The sequence below is a fragment of the Hippocampus comes genome, unplaced genomic scaffold (genome assembly GCF_001891065.2).
Source record: "Hippocampus comes isolate QL1 unplaced genomic scaffold, H_comes_QL1_v1.1 scaffold130, whole genome shotgun sequence".
Taxonomy (NCBI): domain Eukaryota; kingdom Metazoa; phylum Chordata; class Actinopteri; order Syngnathiformes; family Syngnathidae; genus Hippocampus; species Hippocampus comes.
The window spans coordinates 3,021,232-3,045,937 of record NW_017842057.1 but is presented as its reverse complement, the minus strand read 5'-3'; positions in this window follow the sequence as shown (position 1 = coordinate 3,045,937).

The window sequence follows — 24,706 nt, the reverse complement described above, 5'->3', positions numbered from 1 at the left end:
GAAACTTTAAAAAACAAGGCATCGATTCAACTCCTGATGACAAGCCACCATCCAGCGAGGAAGCAATGCAAATGGCATCAAATCCATCAGTATGCACAAGAATTACCAGACATCGGTGATCAACGGGACAGTTACTTGCAACTAGCAAGAAAATTGTATGACACGCAGGCAAACATTGTCATAAACCAAAGAATGCATCCAACAAAACAATCCAAAATAGACACATTTTTTTTCCCAAGACAGAAAAAAATAAACATTAAAATACTGTACGTATTTTACTGTTGTGATTTTTTTTTGGATACACTTGTATTGCAGTCTTTGTTATATAAACAGTTTTTGGACAGTATATTTTTGTATTTTATTGATCGTGTTGTTACATGTGTATTTTGTTAACATACTTGCAGGTTCATAAAGGACATGTACCATGCTAATTTCCCAAATGAGGAATTTCTGTTATCAGGACAGATTGGACAGCGCAAACACGAATCCGTACTAGAGAATGTTTACTGTATTAACTTGTATCTGTCTATGTCTGTGCACCACCGTTCAATTAAAAAACAAACAAACAACCCCCCCCCCCCCCCCCCCCCGCACACACACACACACAATTCCATCTTTCATTTTGGCAGAGACGGTGGGAGCAGAAAACAGTGCTGCACTTTACTCAGATGGCCTGAAATTAGCACATTGATGTTAATGTTGTGACTGGTGTTGACTGTATGTTGTCACGTGCTAGCAGTTGATATGGTCCTTATTTTGTCACCTTTATTTTGTCATATAGGATTGGACATGGCCTGGTGTCCATCAGTACTTCAACGCAGGTTGCGCAGCGACACTTCAGAATGTCAAGCTTTGTCAAGCTTTTTTCCATGACTTGCCCATCCAGCCCAACTCTCTGTTGTTACTTTGTATTTTTGTATCGATAGACTCTCTATTTTTCATTGTCCGTGTCCTGTCTACTTCTGGGTCCAAATTCAGCTCCACATGTGACAGTGAAACCACAGTTCCATAAAAGTGTAAGCAGAACAAATGAGTGCCTCCCTGAGTGTGAAAGCAAGTTGTTGGTTTTGTTTGGCAGTTTGCATGTTTGTCAAAAATAGCATAAGGGCAATAGACATTATTCAGCATTCAACTTCACTGCTGGGAGCAAGCTTTTTTTTTGTTTTTTTGTGGGAAAGAAGGACAAAACCCTCCATCTGTGTGTTGACGACTGGTGACTTTATAACATCACTATCACAAAGAAGCACCTCTTGCCCTTGGCTGCCTCTGGCTTTCCTCCCTCCATGTAGTCACCATTTTCACTAAACTGGACCTGCACCAACTTTATCATCTTGTCCACATTAAGGCGTGAGGGTGGTCTTCAACATACACTAGGGTAGCTATGAATATTTGGTCAGGCCATTTGGTTGGATAATTGACAGATTTGTGTTTGTGAATGTGGAGGTATGGTGAGTTCCATGTTTCAAACAGTTTGTTGTTTGATCTTTTGGGGGGAAGCTTCAGATTGATTCAGTAAAGGTACACTGACTGCGATCACTGAATGGTGTTGAGTGATGATGTATGCCACTGGCACTATTGCTTAATGTTTGGTACTATTTTGTGTAGAAGGACACCATGTTCTGGGTCCATATAAATAAAGGGGGTGGAGCTTCCCTGCAGTTTGCTTCTGGCAGCGACGGTGCGCTGAGGCACGTCGGATGTTTAGCAACTAAGTGGTAGCGACCACACAGAAAAACAAGAAACATCTCCAGTCTTGTGCCTCGAACCGAGTGTAGTCACCAGCAATGATGCCTACACATGACCAGCGAGAGACTTCCGCAGCAGTAGGATCAACAGGTTATGGGCCTAGGTGGGTTCCAGGCACAGCGGCGCTCCATGGGAGAAGATTACCGCCGCGATTTGATGGAGATGAGGCCCGCTATCACATCTGGGAGGCAAGGTTCCTAGCATACTTGAAAACCATCGGGCTAAAAGATGCTATCCTCGGGTGTGATGTAGCTGCGGGATCCAGCGAACAGGCCGCAACAGAAACCGAGTGGAAAAACGAACTGGCATATGCTGAACTGTGCGGCTGCTTGGATGATAAAACATTGACACTCATCCTGTATGAAGCACCAGAAGATGGTAAGAAAAGTCTGGAAATATTGAGACGCCATTTTGAGTCCGAAGAAAAGCCGCGAATTGTCGGGCTGTACACAGAGCTAACCAATATGCTAATGGCTAACGGCGAGGAGCTACTAGCGGGCTATCTAGCACGTGTCGAGAAGCTAGTGGCTGCGCTACAAAGAGCTAAAGAGAACCCAAGTGATGCACTATTGGGGGCTATGGTGTTGAAAGGACTCACGGATGAATACAACCCATTTTCGGTGCATGTGACTCAAACGAGGGAAGTGTTAACCTTTGCTGAATTCAAGACTAGGCTGAGAAGTTTTGAATGCACCCTCCGCTACCGAAGCAGGTCCAGACCAGATGAAGTAATGACCACCAAGTCATTCAAGCCGAAGCCCAAAGAAAAAGACAAGAAATACGTCTTCAATGGAGAATGCTTTATTTGTGAGAAAGTGGGGCACAAAGCAAGAGACTGCATGAGTAAGGATAAGAAACCACACAAGCGAATGACAAATGCTGATGAGAACAATAAAGTGGCTGCAGTTATGGACGGTGCGGAAAAAGTTTTCCGTGGCAGAGACCAAGCCAAATCTTCGAGGGAAGAAGAGGAAACATTATTGCTCCGGGTGAGTGAATGGCGACCCAAGGGAGCACAGCAATATGGACTACTCGTGGACAGCGGTGCTTCTGCCCACATAATCACCAACAAGACCGCATTCATCCGATTTGATGAGACTTTCCGGCCTAAAGATCACATCATGCAGTTGGCTGATGGAAGACGGATCACCGGAAGTGTCGAGAAGAAGGGGGACGCGCAAATCAAGCTGGCCGACAGCAGTGGACGAGTAGTGAGTGTCAAGCTCACCAATGCCCTCCTCATCCCAGGATACCCGCAGAATATCCTTTCTGTGGATGCAGCAACTTCGAAAGGAGCGAAGTTCAACTTTGAGAAAAATAACAACAAAATGATTTTTTCAGATGGGACAATATGCAAGATGAATGTAAAGGACCGAATGTACTATCTTGACATTGTCACAGAAAATTCTGCATGCAGTGAGGACTCCTGCAATGCATCTTTAGACATGAAAACATGGCATGAGATAATGGGCCATTGTAACTATGGTGATATTGCTAAGCTTGAAGCTGTCGTCGAAGGTATGAAAATTAGTGACAAAACTAGACCTAACCAGTGTGAAACCTGTATTCAAGGAAAATTCACCCAGAATAGAAACAGGAAAAGTGATGCGAGAGCTAAAGAGCCATTAGGGCTGGTACATACAGATCTCGGTGGGCCGATTGACCCAGAGTCATTCGACGGGTACAAATATGCCATCACTTTTACTGATAACTTTTCTGGAGCTGTTTTTGTATACTTTCTCAGGAACAAAAACATGGCAGTCGAGGCTACAAAGCAGTTCTTGGCAGACACAGCACCATATGGTAAAGTAAAGTGAATGACATCAGATAAAGGGACAGTGTTTCAAAAGAGTATCAATCTCTACTTTGAGATAATGTGATAAAACATGACAGATCAGCGCCCTACTCCCCACATCAAAATGGGACAGCAGAGAGGAACTGGCGCACATTATTTGAGATGGTCAGGTGTATGCTGATAGAATCAGGCTTACCCAAAGAGCTATGGCCATATGCAGCCAGAACAGCAGCAGTTATACGGAACAGGTGTTACTGCGAAAGAACAGGGGAGACTCCTTATTTCCTTTTCACAGGAAAAAGGCCAGATTTGTCAAAAATGAAAAAGTTTGGTTCAGAATGCATGGTGTATGAGCAAAACAGGAGAAAGCTAGATCCGAAGGGCAAAAAGGGGATCTTTGTTGGTTTTGACCGTCATTCACCTGCTTATTTGATTTATTTTCCAGAGACAAACAAGGTTCAGAAACACAGACTGATCCACTTCATCACAAAGACCGTGACTGAGAGTGAGACGCAGACCGAGAAGACTCAACTGGAGGACCACTATGTAGAGTGGGTAACTATGCCTAAAGCACGTCAGTTACAGACAGAATATGTCGGAAAAGATTCTGACACTGAACCAGAGCTTAAACCTGACTGCGACACGGCACCAACCAATGGTACTGAGACTCCTCGTACTTCTGGTAGAGAAAGGAAGACACCAAAATATTTAGAGGATTATGAATGTGTTGTAAAAGGCAATGAGATCACAATTGATTACTGCTATAGAGCAACAGTGGGATTGCCACAAACATTCTACGAGGCAATGGCTTCGCCAAAGTCAGAAAAATGGAGAAAAGCTATGATAGATGAGATGACTTCTTTTAAAGAGAACGACACTTTCACCCTTGTGCCATTACCGGAGGGTAGACAGACAGTGGGGGGAAGGTGGGTGTATGTTTTAAAGGAGGATGACAAAGGAAATGAAACATATAAAGCGAGATATGTAGCCAAAGGGTACAGTCAGAGAGAAGGACTTGACTATTCTGAGACATTTTCGCCGACTGCTAATCTGACATCACTGCGACTACTGATGCAGCTTGCTGCGCAGTATGACTTGCTCTTAAACCAAATGGACGTGAAGGCAGCATACTTACATGCATCTATTGACTGCGACCTATACATGGACTAACCTGAAGGTTTTTGTGTGAAACAAAAGAATGGTGTACAACTTGTGTGTAAGTTAAACAAATCCATATATGGCCTCAAACAGTCTGGGAGAAATTGGAACATGATGCTTCATGAGTTTTTACTTGAGAACGAGTTTGTACCGAGTCAAGCAGACCACTGTATCTACACCAAAATGTCTGACAAAGAAAAAGTAATTTTGTTAGTGTGGGTCGATGATATCATTGTGGCTGCCAGCAATGAGAGGTGTTCATCCGAGATCAAAGAGAAACTCAAGAGTAAGTTTAGGATGAAAGACCTCGGATGCCTCACTCATTTCATTGGGATTGATTTCAAGCAAAATGTGGGCTCAATCACATTAAACCAATCCAGATATATTGAGAGAATATTGGAAAAGTTTGGCATGTCTGAATGCAAAGCAAGAGCCACTCCAAGTGAAATCAAATGTGACCTGGCTCCAGAAGGGGAGGTAACCGATCAGAGGAAATACAGAGCAATGCTGGGAAACCTCATCTACATCACGACCTGCACTAGGCCTGATATTAGTTGGATTGTGAGTAGACTATCTCAGTATATGTCTGATCCAAGAGAAAAGCACTTGACAGCATTAAAATGTGTACAGGTATTTAAAAGGAACTAAGAACCAAGTGCTATGTTACAAAAAGAGTGACGCACAATTAGAGTTGGTAGGCTACTCCGATGCCGACTGGGCAAATGATAAAGAGGACAGAAAGAGCACCACAGGCTATTGCTTTAGTCTGTCACAAGGGGGTGCTATTGTCTTATGGAAGACAAAGAAACAACAGACAGTTGCACTTTCAACTTGTGAGGCTGAATATGTTGCACTGGTGGCGACTATTCAGGAGCCACTATATCTTACACAAGTTTTGACAGACTTCCATCCAGGATTTGAACAATCCTCAAAGACATTCGAGGACAATCAGGGAACGATACGCCTTGCGAAGAACCCAGTGTATCGCCAAAGAAGCAAGCATGTGGACATTAAATACCATTTCATCAGGTCCAATGTTTTGCTGAAAAGAATTGTTCTGATGTATTGTCCAACAGATAGCATGGTAGCAGACGTGTTTACTAAATCTGCTACAAGGGCAAAAATTGAAAAGTTCAGACCCTATATGTTCGGTAACTAATGCAATGTTAGTGTATGTGGCACCATCGAGTGGCGGTGTTGAGTGACGATGTATGCCACTGGCACTACTGCTTAATGTTTGGTACTGTTTTGTGTGGAAGGATACCATGTTCTGGGTCCATATAAATAAAGGGGGTGGAGCTTCCCTGCAATTCACTTCTAGCAGCGACGGTGCGCTGAGGCACGTCGGATTTTTAGCGACTCAGTGGTCGCGACCACACAGAAAAACAAGAAATGTCTTCAGTCTTGTGCCTCGAACCGAGTGTAGTCACCAGCAATGATGCCTACACATGACCAGCGAGAGACTTCTGCAGCAGTAGGATCAACAAATGGTTTTAACAGCCTTTAAAAAAAACACCTGCTATTTTTTTTGGGCATTACCAGTATTTCCCAATGGTTTATAAGGAATTGTATTCATCTTGCAGCCCATCTTACTGCACTCTGCACCTTTTTGATGTCGGTTGAGGCTGACATGGCTTTCACTGACCTTAAGAAACAGTTTGCCTCTGTTCTGTCCTCATTTATCCTGACCTAAATAGACAGTTTATTGTCCAAGTGGATGCATCCGAGGTGGGAGCTGATCTAGTGCTATCCCGGCAATCTGTGGAGGACCATGAGATGCACTCTTGTGCCTTTCTCACACATCAACGATGTTAGTGGAGTCAAACACATATTTGCAGTGAAAATGGCTCTGGAGGAATTTCAACATTTATGGTGATACACCATGGAGGAGGACACACCCTCTTGGCTCGGCACACACGTGACATGCTCAAAATAAAACAACAATAAAAGCCCAGCTCTGGTCGGCTTTGTGCACTTCCTCTCGCCACATATCCTTGTCACACGTTGATCTGAACTTTGTTTCAGGCACCCCAAATAAAATGGTACATAAAACCAGGAAAATCAAATTGTAATCGTGAAAATATGTGACCTATATGTCTGATGAAAACAGATACTGAATAAGATATTAGCTAGCAGACTTGAGAGGGTGCTTTTTGAACTCCTGCTACATGGTTACAAACGGATGTACAGTAAGTACAGAGAACACGGACTTTTTGTCAGGAAAGAGTTGGATCTGAGAGGAGTGTCGTTCAGGCAAGCAAGACGTCTGAGACGACGATACTCACTTCTCTAAGGGCTAAATCTTATTTAGATGCTGTAAATTGGGAATTTTTCCATTGTGAGACAAAGGTTTTCCTATTTTATCTAATTTTAATGTTGCTCAAACCAGCGACCAGTCAAACTGTGGGACAGGATAACAGGATAACAGATAGCTTCACTTACTTGTGATAAATAATCGCCCCGCAATTAGATGCTGTAGCATTCATACTTTATGAAATCGGCATCAAAAGATTTGGAACGATGATTGCCTTTGTCACGATCTGTTACAGGTAGGATAAATATAATAAAGACAAATATACTGCCAAAATTATTATATTTATTTTTCCATTGAGGACTGCAATGTTGGGCAGCCTGGTGGTTGACTAGTTAGCGCATCAGCATCACAGTGCAGAGGTGCAGGGTTCGAGTCGGCCTTCCTGTGTGGAGTTTGCATGTTCTCCCTGTGCCTGTGTGGGTTTTCCCAAGGTACTCTGGTTTCCTCCCACATTCCAAAAACATGCATGGCAAGTTGATGGAACACACTAAATTGTCGCTCGGTGTGACTGTGAACGCGGTTGGTTGTTGGTCTGCAGCAGTGGATCTTAACCTGGGTTCGATCGAACCCGAGGGGTTCAGTAAATCAGTCTCAGGGGTTCGACAGAGCCTCTGCCATGGAGGTTAAGATGCACCCAACTCAACACATCAACTTGTTATGACACGGCCGCTTGGCCATCTCTGGCTGGTTCATTCTGTGCACAATTAAAAAAACGTATACTTTATGCTTATACTAATTGTGTTTACTTTTTTCTGTTTTTAATAAATGCATTTTTAATGTCTTGAATTTGTAAAAAAAAAAAAAAAATAAGAATATTTTTATTTTTCACAAATGAAGGGTTCGATGAATGTGGATATGAACTGGTTGGGTTCGGTACCTATAATAAGGTTAAGAACCACTGGTCTACAGGTATGTGTGCCCTGTGATTGGCTGGCAACCGGTTCAGGGTGTCCCCCGCCTACTGCCCGAAGACAGCTGGTATAGGCTCCAGCACGCCCCACAACCACTGAGAGGAGAAGTGGATCAGAAAATGGATGGACTATCATGTTTTATTTTTCTACAGAAAATCAACGGTGGAAATGGAGGTAAGCTCTGTTGTTTTACTGTCACATTTACATTAACACTCTGCTTTATTTAAACAACTCATAGTAGCCAAACATTCCATTTTTTGCAAAATGATTAGGGTATGGCACATGTGCATCTATAATGTTTACATGTACAAGTATATGCTTTGTAATTTTTGTTATTTTTATATTACTTGATGTATATAAGAGACTGTTTTCTTTGGGCGGAGAATGGGAAGGATTGGGATTTTAAAGTATTGTAAATGAGTGCTGAAAATCAAAATGTCTGCCACTGAGTCAGCCTACTTGTTGGTCCAACATGTTTGCTGTCTCCATGGCCTTCCATCTGTCATTGCATCTAACAGGGGTCTTCAGCTCAACCCACAGGTCTGGGAATCTGACTTTGAACTATTAGACATAATAATTAATCCTTCCTTTGAATACCACCCTCAAAGTTATGGTCAAACTGAGTGCACCAATCCACACATTGACTCTGCCCTCCATTGCACGACTCATTCCCAGCTTCATGAAGCACCCAGGTAGCCTGGATTGACAATGTTTACAACACTTGCCTTGCGCCTTCTTTGGTCCATTCCTTTTTCAGCGTACTTTAGACCAGTGTTTTTCAAACCCTGTGTCACGGCATGCTGGTGTGCCGTGAGATATTGTCAGGTGTGCTGTGGGAAATTATACAATATGTATACCTTTGCGGTCGATTGCCTGGAAGAGTAATCATGTACAGTAGTACTCTTCCATATCGGTAGGGAGCGGCAGCAGCTAGGAAATTGCCTTATACTTCGAGACAAGCGAAGTTTCTGACGCGGGGCAATACAATGAAAGGCATCTTTCATGTAGATTTTCATTTGCTGGAGATGCAACGGCAGCAATGTTCCCTCTCAGCTGCGCAACTGCGCACTGGTCGCACACTCTCAGTGCACAAGAAAACCTCTCTGGTGAACGCACTGCAAATGAATTAAGATAAGATTAGCTAAGAAAACCTTTATTCGTCTCGCAATGGAGAAATTCCCAATTCACAGCAGCAAAGTTATGAATGGAAGAAGTAGAACAACAAAATATAGGAGCTGCTGGAAAGGCAGCCACTCTCGCGGCGCCATTAGATATATAACTTTTTTTTCTGAATCAATTTTCTGGGTAATTCAGTGAGTGACAGGTGTCCAGCAATCACACGATACGATGCAATGACGCATTGACAGTACTTGTGCATGTTCTCTGCTCCATAACAATAACAGTGCGGCAATGTATGACTTAGTCACCGTCCCCTAACGGTAGGGTCAAGAACAGAACACTGGCACTGCGATTCATAGGACCATATGAAATTGGATCTGTGGTGAACCATTGTGCAGTACATCTCAGGCTTTCATCCGCCATTTGTGTCAACCCCATGTTCTATGTTTCGCAAGTCAAACGAGTCCTATCTATTTGCTACAGCTGCCACCTCCAATCACCACCCTCCCCCTCAGTGACAAGCATCTTCTCCTCTCCAGGTAAATTGCCTGCAACCTGTCAACACGCCAAATAAACTTTTAGATGTGTGTTGCCAAGCCATACACTATTTTTTCAACTGGAAGGATTGCATACCAGAAGAGTGAAGTTTGATTCCTGCCCAAATATTCAGGCTACACATCCAGGACTGCTAATATCAATGTGGTTTGTCTTCGTCAGGTGTCTCTGCCTCCTATGCTCTGTTCCATCCCCTGTGTGTGTGTGTGTGTGTGTGTGTGTGTGTGTGTGTGTGTGTGTGTGTGTGTGTGTGTGTGTGTGTGTGTGTGTGTGTGGCTGGGTTGGCGGGGGATGCAGGTCTGGACCCGAGCCAGATTGGAGCCAGTCTGCAGCTGCATGTCATCCAAATAATTGGCAGTTACCTGCATTTAAACCAGTCTTAGACTCAACCATGCCTCCACAGTGACTATATTTTCAAAGTTTGTTGCATCCAGCCTTTCAAATAATTTGAGATTGCTTGACGTGGGGCCACTCACAATGGCACAGCTGGTATTATTAAATCAACTCCTCGGGCTGTCCTCTCTTTTGCATTCTAAAGTCCCTACAGTGTTCAGGCACTGAACTTTGGGAGTACTGCTTGACTCACTACTCTTGTCCTGTCCTTTCCTATTGACCAGTCGTTGTGTCATGTGTGTCTGTTTTGTTTTTCAGGCGCTTCCCTCTAGCTAGGGCATCTGTTCCGCATTTCCCAATAAAGCCATGCCTCGTGCTTAAAGACTGTCAATTTTCCGTGTCATTGTTGGATTATTGACCTCACTTGCTGTTGTGCTTCAAGTGTTGTTTTCTAGACCTCTGGATCCTCTCCATAGTCACCCATTATTAATAGATTCTAGTTTGTAAAAATATTTATTTTATCTTATTGCTCTTGATCTTTGGCTTCGCGTTATTGACCTCTTGACATTGAGTTTGTTTGGTCTTGCTATTCCCTCGTACCTTGCCTTTTTACAAGCGCCTTTGTTTCTCCTGGCTCCTTGTGGCCAGCGATTTCTGTTGGTATTTTGTCTGTGCACTTTTCTGAAAATAAATATTTTTGTGATTGCACTGTGCCTGAGCCTGTATTTCTGGAATCCAAAAACATTATTCAGCTGGTTCCAGAATCTGACACCCTTCGTCACAGGGAATACCTTTCTTTTGAAGTTAAGAATGTGTACCCTATGCAATGTTACAGCAGTCATATACCATGTTACTCAAAGACGTTCTCAATCATTTTCATTGGAAGTCCTTTGGGCAGATGTAAAAGCCAACCTAAAATCAAAAAAAGGCATACAGATCCACCATTCTAAATGACCGTGCATCTCTACAGGACACACACAAAAAATATAATTCCAATTTATATTCTGTCATATTCTACAGTCTGTTTTTAGTGTAACTCCTGCTTGTTTTTGATCCTGTTCCTTACCTGCTTCGTCCATGTGGCTGGAATCCCCTGACCCTCTTCAAACAGGAGCCTCTCCTTCCACCTACAGCCATAACCACATGTGCGATAAATCTCTGCTTCTTAATCAGCTGTCCATCTCTTGTTTCTGCATGTTCGTGTGACTCACTTTTGGAATTGTAAAAGATGTCTGTTTATATAATTTGAGTTTTGAAGCAAGAAAAAAAAAATTGGGGTTGGTTTGAGTGGAATCATCAGGAAGGTGGGAGAGGGGTCTTGCCCCCACCCCCACCTTTGCAATGCTCACCCCGATCACCCTTGCCATCTGCACCCATGTTGTGGTCTATTTGAGTCCTGACTTTTGCTTGTATGATGACAAATAAATTAGCATGTCACACATATGTTTTTTTTTCCCAGAATTATTATTTTAGCAATTCCCAGATGAGACAGTATTGTGGTTATTATTGTGAGTGCTAGTACCACCATGTTTTCAATGCACAAAATGTAAAAAAAATTCTGATAATAACTGGTTCAGGCAATCACAGATGCTTTTATGTAAATGCCTACCCCTAAAATGGGACCTGGAAACAAAGGCAACTTTGTGATGGGTGCACAGTTAAGTGCATTAGTGGATCAATTAACACTAGTCTGCCGTAATAAACAGCCTCAGCTTGAGTTGCTATAGTAACTGGCTTGCAAATGTATTGAAAATTTATGGAAAAAGGAATGCAAATTAAATCCCTCGTAGAACACTCTTTCAATGAATCTTCACTATGCTGGTATGACTCATTAAAACAAGAATTAACTTGGGTGTTAATGTCAGTGTGAATGGTTGTTATCTTTGTGTCATGTAACTTGCTGGCAACCACTCTTGGCTGCTTCCCGCTTCAGCCAAAAATTCAGCTGGGATCGGCTCAATATCACCCACAATCCAAAAATGGATGGATGGACAATGCAATACGAAAAGTCAAATTATTTGGAAATGATTCTCCATGGCCTCACTAAATCTTTCCACATTCCTGATTTGAGAGCTCTAACCAAGTGATGCAAATAACTTGCTCGGATTCTCAACACAAGCAAAGAAACAAAATTTGAGAAAATAATAAAAACAAACAATATGTTATTCTTTGCCAGTTAAGTCTTTAACTTCAGATTCATGATAACTGCTAAATATTAACTAAAAAGTTAAAAGGGGACAGCCCAAGTGCTACCTCAGGCATCCATACTCATACCAGTGCATTCAAACGGTAATAAAATTGTAGAAGGTTGCAATACATCCAAAACAGTGCTTCAAGGGTCCCGATAATGCTCCAGAAACATGAACATAAGAAAACCTCCATTCTCTTCTCACTGCATTGGCTCCATTTCTTATTCTGGATGAATTACTAAATGATATACTTCTGACCCACAAACAGACATGCACCTCCCTGCATACAAGAACGCATCACTCCACAATCTACCATCCGTACACTCGGATCTGCAGATGGAGTCTAGGAATCCACTTCTCCATGCAGCTGAAAGCAAGTCTGGATGGAGGAATGGATGGATGGGTTTTCTTGGGGAGGGAGTGATGGGGTCTCCTCTAATTTCTATTTTTTTTTTTTTTGACAGATTCAAACTGTTCCAACTTTACACTGTTCAACTTTGGCCAAAATATTCAATAAACCTTGGATTCTTGTGTGTAGCTGTTCCCAATGGGGGCTGCCGTATTGGCCAGAATATTACATACACCTCAGATTCTTTTATGTAGGCATCGCTGATGGGGTGGCCCACATTGGCCTTGCTTCCTTGCTTCCTTGCCTCTTAAATTTTCTTGTTTCCTCACTTCCTTCCTTCTTGTTTCCTTGCTTCCTCACTTTGTAGTTTCCTTTCTTCCTTCCTTCCTCTCTCTTTGTGTCCTTGCCTCCTTGTTTATTGTACTGTTTGGTGCCTTCTACCATCTTTGTTACTGATTTATTGCTTTATTGTTGTATATATGTTAGTTGTTCCATGTACAGCACTTTGTATGCAGCGATGGTTGTTTGAAAGTGTTCTATAAATACAGTTGAGTTGTTTCTTTCTTCCTTCCCTCATGAGTACCGAGTTTCCAGTGGTGGGTGCTGGTCTGTCAAGGAAGGGAAGCTCAATTTCGGCCTGCATCATAAAATGTGTCCGTTTATTCATACTGAATTCTACTCTCCTTTTCAAGATAATGATCTGTGACCCTGTCATACCAACAAGGCGTCTTTTCCAGGGTCTTAACTGTGGTGATATAAGTCAGTCTGCGAACACAAGCAACTACAATAAAACCCACCAGAAATAAAAGATTAATTTGTCGCTAGTCATTTTCAACAAAGAGAGTGTCGCTAAAATGATGAGAAGAAGTCTCCCGTTCAACTCAGAACAGAATGAGAATTGAAAAATTCTCCCACGGATGCCTACACCAAAAGATCGGTGATTGGCTCATTTCGCTGTCAATCAAAAAGAGATTCAGCCTCAGACAGATCATCCAATCATCATGCAGAAAAGCTGAGCTTCCTGGCCACCCTATAAACGCCCACTGTCCATAGACTCCCAGAGACGCTGAGCGTCCAATGGGCGGGACAAAACCAGCATTTATCCAATGACTCGTCTCGTTTCAATGCATTGGGACAACCTACACCTTATCTCTCGACACCCAGAGTCCGCGCTGTAGACGCTCAGCGCCCTAACAGTTTAAAGCACATTGAAGCTATGGGAATGAATGAGAAGAGATTTGCGTCGTAACCAGTAATAAGAAGCTGATTTGGAACAAAAGTTGAGAGCGTTGTTGCGCATATTTAGTCAATGACGTACACACAATTGTATGTACATACATATATTTGATCACTTATTTTTTGACATTTTAGAGGAAGCTGAGCTTCCCTTGCAGTCTTAGAGCAATCGCCCCTGCTAGTTTCCTAGCTTGCTTCATTCCTTTTTTCCTTGTTTGCTTGCTTCCTCGATTCTTTGTTTCCTTGCATTCTTCCTTGCTTGCATCCTGCTTCCTGCCATCCTTCATTGTTTCCTTGATTCCCCTGTCCCTTAATTGTTTTTTTCCTTCCTTGCTTCCTAGTTTCCTTGTTTCCTTGCAGTCTACCTTCCTTGGTTCCTTCCTTCCTCACTTCCTAGTTTCCTTTCTTGTGTCCTTGCTTCTGTGTTTCCTCGCTTCCTCTTTACTTCCTTGTTTCCATCCTTCTGCACATTTCCTTTTGATATTTTTAAATAAAAAACAAAACTTTGCTTTTTTTCCTCATTTTATCTCCACACTTTTTGAGCAATTCAAGCCGTTCCAACTTTAAAACTGTTGGGCTTATTTCCCCCCCACTACATTGAAACAAAAATCCATAACAAAAGCCAGATATTATTATTATTGTTGTTTTTATCCTTTACTTTCTACACGTGTTGATTGATTCAAACCATTCCGCTTTTGACATGTTTTGGTTATTCCAGAACACTGTACATCATTCTATGTCATTCAATATCATTCGGTATCATGCCAAATCATGACACCATTTTTTCATTCAGCCTCTAAGCCTTCACACACAATTTCTCCAGAAATTTCATTCTGTAGTTATTATTATTATCAGTAGCCTGGTTAAACTAAAATTAAAAAAAAGATGTTGTAGTATCTGTGGTGGATTTGTTTAAAATATTTTTTTAATTAATTAATCAAACACATCTATGTTAGCAGGACTTTGAACAATGAAATACACAGTTACAGCTTATATAGAATTTCCTGTTTTGTATGGTGACTGGCTGGAACAGCGCACTGACAGGGCTGGTTATTTTGTTTGCCCATGCAAAATGTGCCAAAGGACATAAGTATGCTAATTGTAATGATAAGTTCCCTGTAATTTTGTCCCTGAGGATGAGATAATTTTCTCAAACACTGCCCCTGTTCAGATAATTCTGTGACAAGAGTGTCTCATCTCAGCTGAAGGACAAGGGTCATTAAGTGTTGTTGTAGGGATCCACCTGTGGAGATAGACCCAGGTCCTCCATCCTTTCATCTCCTTCCATCCCTTCAACCACGCCCCACCATTACATCTCCACAAATAATATTCCACTGTTAAGAATGATGTGCAACATTTCAAAATATAATTAATCTTTTTTTTTTTTTTTTTGGGGTGGGGGTGGAGACGTGGGGGTCATAATGGGAGGGGGGCTTTTCAACAAGAGACCATAATAGAGGCCTGCCGATGGATGTGATAAAAACTTTTCCACCAACTTTGCGAGATACACCATTACCACTGACAGAAGCTTGCAACAAAGAAAAAAAAACAGCAGATATTGTTGGGTGCCGTGAGCACAATCAATTTATAAAGAATCCTTTTTTTTTTTTTTTTCATCGGAGAGTGAGTATTTATTGCTTGCCTCGAGCTGGGGAGTGGATTGCTGAGCGCAGTGCTAGAGGCCCAAATGGATTTTCAACTACAACCCTAAAACCTTTTAAACCTCTGTTCTGCTGAATAGCAGTTACAGGTTGCCATGCCAACCCCATCTCCAGAGGGACATTTCAGCTACATCAGAGAAAAAGCTTGTACAGATGTCTTCAATGATTTGTCTGAAAAGATTCTCCAACCGCGCAGCTTGTTAGAGAGCTGTAATCAGAAGAAGATATGTTCCCAGAGTCTTAGTGGTACATCTCTCTCCTGTTCTTCTCCCTTGTCAGAAAAAAAAGAGGCACTTGTTCTTGTGCATGATTAATCATATTTCCTAACTATGATGTGTCAAAGAGTGACACTGACATTGCCTAGTGGCACCAGAAACATCTGGTCAACACAGATTTTTTTTTTTACATTCGTTATCCATCATATAAAACTGCTGACTAATACAACATCCAGAGGCAGACTCCACACTTTTCCATGGGTGGCTTACATAACACGTCATGATATATCAAATTAACAAGTTGATTTTGCAATGGATTTTCTGGTTTAGTAATTACGGCAATAATAATAATAATAATAATAATGTAGGCATACATACATACATACATACATACATACATATTACATTAAAAGAGAAAAAAATGTATTTCTAAAATCCTTAGAACACATTCAAATTCTGTTTACTCATGCCTTTGCCCCTGAACACAGCCCTGTGAGCAGCCCTAATCTTGGTAGCCAGCCTATTCATCCCTACTTCCTCCCCAAAGTGTTGATTTTCCGCTACAGTTTTTTTTTTTCCTCTCTCTCGAAAGAAGCCTTTGTTTCAGCTTGGCTGACTCTGAATATTTTCATCGCTGGGCTGCTGTGTTTTCCTCCACATGTTTTTCAACACGTCATTAGAGCCCAGAGGACAGCTAATTGATGTTCATTCGGCAATCTGATTAGATGCTGGATTTGCATTGTGCCACAACACTGGATTCATGCAGAATTGTTGGTCATTTCGCTGGAATTTACAAGATCATGATGTTGATAACAGAAAGAATAACCAAAGAAAATGGAGAATGCATTTTCTGTCAAAAATGTGTTTGAATTCTGAAATTATTTGATTTGCTGAAATGTAGAATGTGAGACTGATAGTTGGAATGCTTTGAATTGATCAAGGAAAGTGTAAAGAGGAGGTAATATGGAGAATAGTTCTTGATTTGGTCATTTCCCTGTGAACGTGAGAATTTTGGAAATTTTAAAAAGAACTCGATGTTTACTTGAATGAGGTGAAAAGGTTGAATTTGGAAATGGGGAAGGAGGAACATACAGTATATATAATTTCTTTTCATTTTGGAATTTTATTTGGAAAATGTGGGATATGGGTCTCTGAGCTGTCACCGAATTGTGGTGGAGGGGTTGTATCCTAATGATCCTAGGAGCTAAGTTGTCTGGGGCTTTATGCGTCGGTGAGGGACCAGACAAAGCGCAACTGAAAGTCCCCCATGATGAGTACAATTATTAGCTGCCTTTTTCCCATCTTGGTCACTGGGGCTCCCTCTGGAGCCAGGGTTGGAGGTAAGGCTTATTGGTAAGTGCCTTGTGGGCGAACCTGCAACTATCGGGCCAGGCATAGTCCGAAGAAGCAATGTAGGTCCCCCTTCCCATGTACTTATCACATGTGGAAGGGGCCAAGGGAGAAAGAGAGCTGGGTGGTGACCATGGTGATATTTGATTTGATTTGATTTGACTTTTTATTAGGTCTCCCGTAGGAGAAACTTGTCTCGGAGGACAGGCCTTCTGTGCTGCGAGATACATTGAGCAAAAAACATACACATACACAACACAACATAATTAGGACAATTACATACAAGACAGTATACACTCCACACATTGGACACTACATTACAGTCATGTGCACACCCCCTCCACCCCACCGCCCTCATGTCCTCCCACTTGTCTGTCCGACTCCCTCTAATTGTTTATTGATTAAAATGATAGCCTGCGGTATGAATGAGTTTTTGTATTTGATATTACTTAACAAAAACGAACAAAATAATTAAATCACATTTAGTGCAAGACTGATGACTTTATCTTTGCTTGATGATTCTTGGCATTAATTTGCACAGCTGTCATCAGTGGTCCTCCAATACAAACGTTACCTTTACATTGCGTAAAGACTCTCAATACTTATGTGTCATGTCTTTGTCGTAGTTGCCTGTTACTGCAATATAAGTGTAGCTCATACCTTCAGAGACAAAATCCTTCAGTGTTTCGTAAATTAAACAAAAATAAAATACAAATGATTTAAAAAAAACAAACAAGCTGAAACTACATTTTATATTTATAAAACTTACTAAAGCTAACCATAATTACAGCCAACATGTCTTTCGTTCTTGACAATTTAATGTATAAGCCCCTGAGGTTGATTTTAAAAGTGATTTTAATGTTTGGACAGTTATCGGAGAGTTGTGGTCTTTTGTATGTCGCAGAGAAGTGACATCACCCGGCCAATAAAAAAGCACCAACTCAGCGACAAGTTTGCGTGTTTGACTTTTAGCACAAATGGCTCCCTTGCTGTTGCCATTTAACTGAGCCTGAAACGGTAAGTAAGAAGCACTTTCCTTTTTGAAAAAAAATATATAGAGTACCGTATTTTCCGCACTAAAAGGCGCACTGGATTATGAGGCACACCTTCAAAGAATGGCCTATTTTGTAATTTCTTTCATATATTGGACGCACTGGATTATAAAACACAATTTACAATGCATTCACTAGATAGAGCTACGCTCCTTCTGTTCGACTAGAGAGGCATTCATGACCGCCTCCGAAAAACGTAAATTAACGATTACAGTACTTCAATGAAACTACTAAAATTGAAAATAATACATCAAAACAGAAAATCAAGCGAGGAAATCACAAAATAAATTCTATAGCCCCCCCACCCCCTACAGAATTAATTTTGGCATTTCTTTGAGGGCAGCTCCAACAGAAGGATCAGATGTCAGTAAAATGTAGGAGACTGGACTGTCTCAGAAGTGTTTGTTATTTACTCCGTTGTTGTGTACTGTATTCACAAACAAGAAAATCACAAAATACATTCTGTAGGGGGGCTATAGAATTTATTTTGTGATTTCCTCACTTGATTTTTATGTTTTGATGCATTATTTTCAATTTTCATAGTTTCATTGAAGGAATCGTGAATTTACGTTTTTCGGAGGCGGTCATGAACGCCTCTCAAGTCAAATGGAAGAAGAGAAGAGCACGGAGACAGACAAAGACATACCTGTACAGCATTTGTTGAGACTGTGAAAACCATTAAAAAGTGCGTTTTAAAAAACAACACCACATCTCTCTTTTTTTCAGAGCTGCAACAAAAACCTAATTAATAAAGCAGCGACAAAGTTCACTGAACCAACAGCAAGTTATAACATTGTAAGCATGTCTCCATCAAGGAGCCATCTTGGGGGGTCAACATATTACCGTAATGACTATACACAAGGTGCACCAGATTGTGAGCTTTTAAGAAAATATAAAAAATAGGTATATAAAAAATATTACACTGTACAACCGGGTTGAATACTTTTCAATCGGAATTCACACCACAAATGCACTGTAGAACTTGGCAACTTGGCAAACAAGGCATCCTAGTCATATTTAATTAACTTATGAAGCAGTATTATGTACTGCACTTATTGAAATTCAAGGTCTTTGGTTCTAGGGATGTGGAATGTCACCTCTCTGGCAACGAAGGAGCCTGAGCTGGTGTGCGAGTTTGAGAAGCTCCAACTTGATACAATTGAGCTGGCCTCCAAGCTGAGTGTGAGCTCTGGTACAATTTCTGTTGAGAGGGGTTGGACACTCTTCCACTTTGGAGTTGCCCCCGATGAGAGACGCCGAGCACGTGTCAGCATAGTTAGAGCCCGCCTCCACCTTTGGGTGGTCGGGAGACGGGTTCTGACAAAGTATTTGTGTCTGTGCACCAAACAATATTTCAAAGTACCCACCTTTCAAGGAGTGGGACTTGGGAGAGTGCTCCCGCTGGGTACTTCCTCGTTCTGCTGGGGGAATTCAATGCTTATGTGGGCAATGACAGCGAGAGCTGGTCCTCTGCACCTTCACGAAGGCTCTGGGTGCCGAGTGAGTTTTTTTATCTTGTAATGTCGGAGTCAGCTGCGTTTAGCCCTTTGATTGATTGATTTTAAAAATGTGCATTAAAATTGATTTATGGAGAGGATGAAGTTGGACAGGATTACAAATTCACTTTCATGGTGCACTTAAAAAAAAGATTTTATGGGGTACAGGTCAACCAATACTGGACAAGGAGAGTTGCTGTGAGGGAGTTTCACAAGGGTGTAAGATACCCTTGTCGTACCTTGGCAGTCTTTACTAACATGAGTGGCATTTGTTTTGTTAACAAAATACATTTTTCTCCACCTCCCCCCTATAAAAAAAATTAAATATCCATGACCACATGAGAAGAATACTGAGTATAGCCATTTAGTTCCACAACCACAGGGATAATAAATTTGATGGGGGGGGATTTTTTTTCAGAAAATATTCTTCAGTTTCCTTTGCAATCTAAAGTATAGTACAGTACATTCCATCTCAGGGACTAAAGTTAAATTATAATGGACGGTCCCGACCCTAGGGATCCTTCATATAGACAATCAAATAAATGTCCTGATTAATGTTTGTTACACGTTTTTTTTGTTTTTTTTTTTTAACCTAGGGATCCTTCATATAGACAATCAAATAAATGTCCTGATTAATGTTTGTTACACGTTTTTGTTTTTTTTTACTTCAGCCACGATGGACTTTCCTATGTAAACAAGTTGAATGACTGACACTTCCAGGTCATTTCCTCTATCAGAAATACAATGGTTGCTCATACACACATGACAAACATAGCAAAAGTCCATCCATCCATTTTCTTCCACTTTGGGTAAAGGGCCCAGCAGGATTAACGGGAAACTCAGACTTCCCTCTCCCCAACCGATTCATCCAGCGTTTCCCATGGGATCCTGAGGTTTTCACATGCCAGCTGGGAGACAGACACTCCAGCATGATCTGGGTCATTACCAGGGCCGCCTCCTGATGGGAAATTCCCAGAACATCACACTAGAGAGGCATGATTCATACACACATGAAATTAATGGTGGCTAAACAAACTTTAAACAGAAGTCCCTCCACCCATTTTCTTCCATTGTGGGTAAAGAATGTAGCACCATTAGATTCTTGAGCAGGGGCGTGGCTGGGTATAAAGCTCTACTGGAGCACAAGCCCCCTTCGACAGTGGTTACCCCAACCACAATTCCATAGCCCGGTACCAGTTTGCGGGCCACACGATATATTTTATAATCTTCAATAAAATATTCTGTACTGGAGTAAAAGGCTCCCAATGTACACTATCACCATGGCAGGAATTTAAGGGTTGCCTCTCCAAAAAAGATCAGTTGCATCATAAATCAGACCATGGCAGAAAAATGGTGGGCATCACCATCAGGGCTGGACGCGAAATCAAAATGTGAATCGTGATTTTGATTTTGGCTTATCTTGATCTTAAAACGTTACTATCAATGAAAAACGATTCAAGTGCAGAATTGCGGTGTTTACAAGTTACTGACCTTGTGAAAGGTCCTTGAATGCACCATATTGTTTGCGTATTAGGCACGTAGCGTATGTGATTCTGCTGTCCCAAAGCATCCTTCAAGCTGTTTAGTGAAACCCTAGTTGGAATTTACTCAAAAACTAAACACACAACGAAAAGAATTATGCACATTGTATATTTAAAACATGCTTTAAACATTGCTAGCGTTAATATTAAAGTCAATGGAGGATCTTATTTAAATGCTAACAGGAAGTTACAACTTTGTGGTTATCCATCCATCCATTTATCTGCTTATCCGGGGTGGTCGTGGGGGCAGCAGCTTTAGTAGGGAAACCCAGACTTCCCTCTCCCCAGCCATTTCTCCTAACTCTTCCCGGCGGATCCCGAGGCATTCCCAGGCCAGCTGGGTGACATAGTCTCTCCAGCGTGTCCTGGGTCGAGCCCGAGGTCTCCTGCCGGTGGGACATGCCTGGAACACCTCACCAGGGAGGTGCCCAGGAGGCATTCTAATCAGATGCTCGAGCCACCTCATCTGGCTCCTCTCGATGTGGAGGAGAAGCCGCTCTACTCCGAGCCCCTCCCGGATGACCAAGCTTCTCACCTTATCTGTAAGGGAGAGCCCGGACACCCTGCGGAGAAAACTCATTTCAGCCGCTTGTATCTGGGATTTTGTTCTTTCAGTCACAACCCATAGCTCGTGACCATAGATGAGGGTTGGGACGTAGATCGACCGGTAAATTGAGAGCTTCGCTCTTTGGCTCAGCTCCTTCTTTACCACGACACACCGATACAACGTCCACATCACAGCAGACGCTGCACCGATCCGCCTGTCGATCTCTCGCTCCCTCCTGCCCTCACTCGTGAACAAGACCCCAAGATACTTAAACTCCTCCACTTGGGGCAAGATCTCCTCCCCGACCCGAAGAGGGCACTCCACCCTTTTCCAAGTGAGGACCATTGTTTCAGATTTGGAGGTGCTGATCCTCATCCCAACCGCTTCACATCCGGCTGCGAAACGCTCCAGTCAGTTGGAGTTGGAGAGCCCTGATTGAAGGAGCCAACAGTACCACATCATCTGCAAAAAGCAGAGACGTAATACTGAGCCCACCAAAACAGACCTGCTCAACGCTTCAGCTGTGCCTAGAAATTCTGTCCATAAAGGTTATGAACAGAATCGGCAACAAAGGGCAGCCTTGGTGGAGTCCAACCCTCACTGGAAACGATTCCGACTTACTGCCAGCAATGCGACGCAAACTCTGACATCGGTGGTATAGGGACCAAACAGCCCATATCAGGGGGTTCGGCACCCCGTACCCTCGAAGCACCCCTCGCAGAACTCCCCGAGGCACATGGTCAAATGCCTTCTCCAAGTCCACAAAGCGCATGTAGACTGGTTGGGCAAGTTCCCACATACCCTCGAGGACCCTGCTAAGGGTGTAGAGCTAGTCCACTGTTCCACAGCCGGGACGAAAACCACACTGCTCTTCCTCAATCTTTAGGCTCGACTTCCTGATGGACCCTCCTCTCCAGCACCTCTGAATAGACCTTACCAGGAAAGCTGAGGAGTGTGATCCCTCTGTAGTTGGAACACACCCTCCGGTCCCCCTTTTTAAAAAGAGGGACCACCACCCCGGTCTGCCAATCCAGAGGCACTCTCCCAGATGACCATGCGATGTCGCAGAGGCATGTCAACCAGAAAGGCCCCACTACATTCAGAGCCTTGAGGAACTCCGGGCGGATCTCATCCACCCCTGGGGCCTTGCCACTGAGGAGCTTTTTCACCACATCGGTGACTTCAACCACAGAGATAGGAGAGCCCACCTCAGAGTCCTCAGACTCTGCTTCCTCCAAGGCAGGCGTGTGGGTGGAGTTGAGGAGGTGTTCGAAGTACTCTGCCCACCGACTCACAACGTCCCGAGTTGAGGTCAGCAGCACCCTATCCCCACTGTATACAGTGTTCGTGGTGCACTGCTTGCCCCTCCTGAGATGCCGGATGGTGGACCAGAATTTTCTCGAAGCCGTCTGGAAGTCGGCTGCCATGGCCTCACCGAACTCTTCCCACAACCGAGTTTTTGCCTCAGCGACCACCAAAGCTACGTTCCGCTTAGCCAGTCGATACCCATCAGCTGCCTCTGGGGTCTCACAGGCCATAAAGGCCCGATAGGACTCCTTCTTCGGCTTGACTGCTGGTGTCCACCAGCGAATACGAGGGTTGCCGCCACGACAGGCACCAACCACCTTACGGCCACAACTCAAATTGGACGCCACAACAAGAGAGGCACGGAAAATGGTCCATTTGGACTCAATGTCCCCACCTCCCCAGGGACATCGGAAAAGCTCTGCCGGAGGTGGGAGTTGAAACTCCTTCTGACAGGGGAATCTGCCAGACGCTCCCAACAAACCCTCACAATACGTTTGGGTCTGCCAGGTTGGAGCCTACTCACCACCAGGTGGTGATCAGTTGACAGCTCCGCCCCTCTCTTCACCCAAGTGTCCAAAACACGCAGCTGCAAATCCGATGATACAACCACAAAGACAATCATCGAACTGCGGCCAAGGGGGTCCTGGTGCCAAGTGCACATATGAACACCCTTATATTTGACCAACGTGTTCGTTATGGACAATCCGTGATGAGCACAGAAGTCCAGTAACAAAACACCACTCGAGTTCTGATCAGGGGGGCCATTCCTCCCAATCACGACCTTCCAGGTCTCACCGTCACTGCCCACGTGAGCATTGAAATCCCCCAGCAGAACAAGGGAGTCCCCAGCAGGAGTACTCTCCAGCACACACTACAAGGACTCAAAAAGGGTGGGTACGGTGAGCTGCTGTTGGGTGCATATGCACAAAAAACAGTCAGGACCCATCCCCCCACCCGAAGACGGAGGGAGGCAACCCTCTCGTCTACCGGTGTGAACTCCAATGTACAGGCACTGAGCTGGGGGGAAATGAGTATGCCCACACCTGCTCTACACCTCTCACTGTGGGCAACTCTAGAGTGGAAGAGAGTCCATCCATTCTCGAGAGAATTGGTACTAGAACCCAGGCTGTGTGTGGAGGCAAGTCCGACTCATCAGTCGGAACTTCTCGACCTCGCACACCAGCTCGGGTTCCTTCCCTGCAAGAGAGGTGACATTCCACGCCCCAAGAGCTAGCTTCTGGAGCCGAGAATCGGACCGCCAGCCTTTGGCTGCTGCCCAGCTCACACTGCACCCGACCCCTTTGGCCCCTCCAATGGGTGGTGAGCCCATGAGCAGGGGGATCCACGTTACCTTTTCGGGCTGAGCCCGGCCGGGCCCCATGGGTGTCGGCCTGGCCACCAGGCACTCGCTGACAAGCCCCACCTCCAGGCCTGGCTCCAGAGGGGGGCCCCGGTGACCCGCGTCCAGGCAAGGGAAACTTGGATCCATTAATTTTATTCGTCATGAGGGGTCTTTGAGCCGTGCTATGTCTGGTCCCTCACCCAGGACCTGTTTGCCATGGGTGACCCTGCCAGGAGCTTAAAGCCCCAGACAACTTAGCTCCTAGGATCATTGCGACACACAAACCCCTCCACCACAGTAAGGTGACAGCTCACGGAGGGGACTTCGTGGTTGACATCAATAAAAACAATACATTGATTTGCACAGCATGTTCAACCTATATTTAATTGAATACATGATTAAGACTCGATATTTAATGATCAAACTGATCACCTTTATTGTTTTTAGCACATAATGATTAACTTTGAATATCTTGGCTGCAACACACTC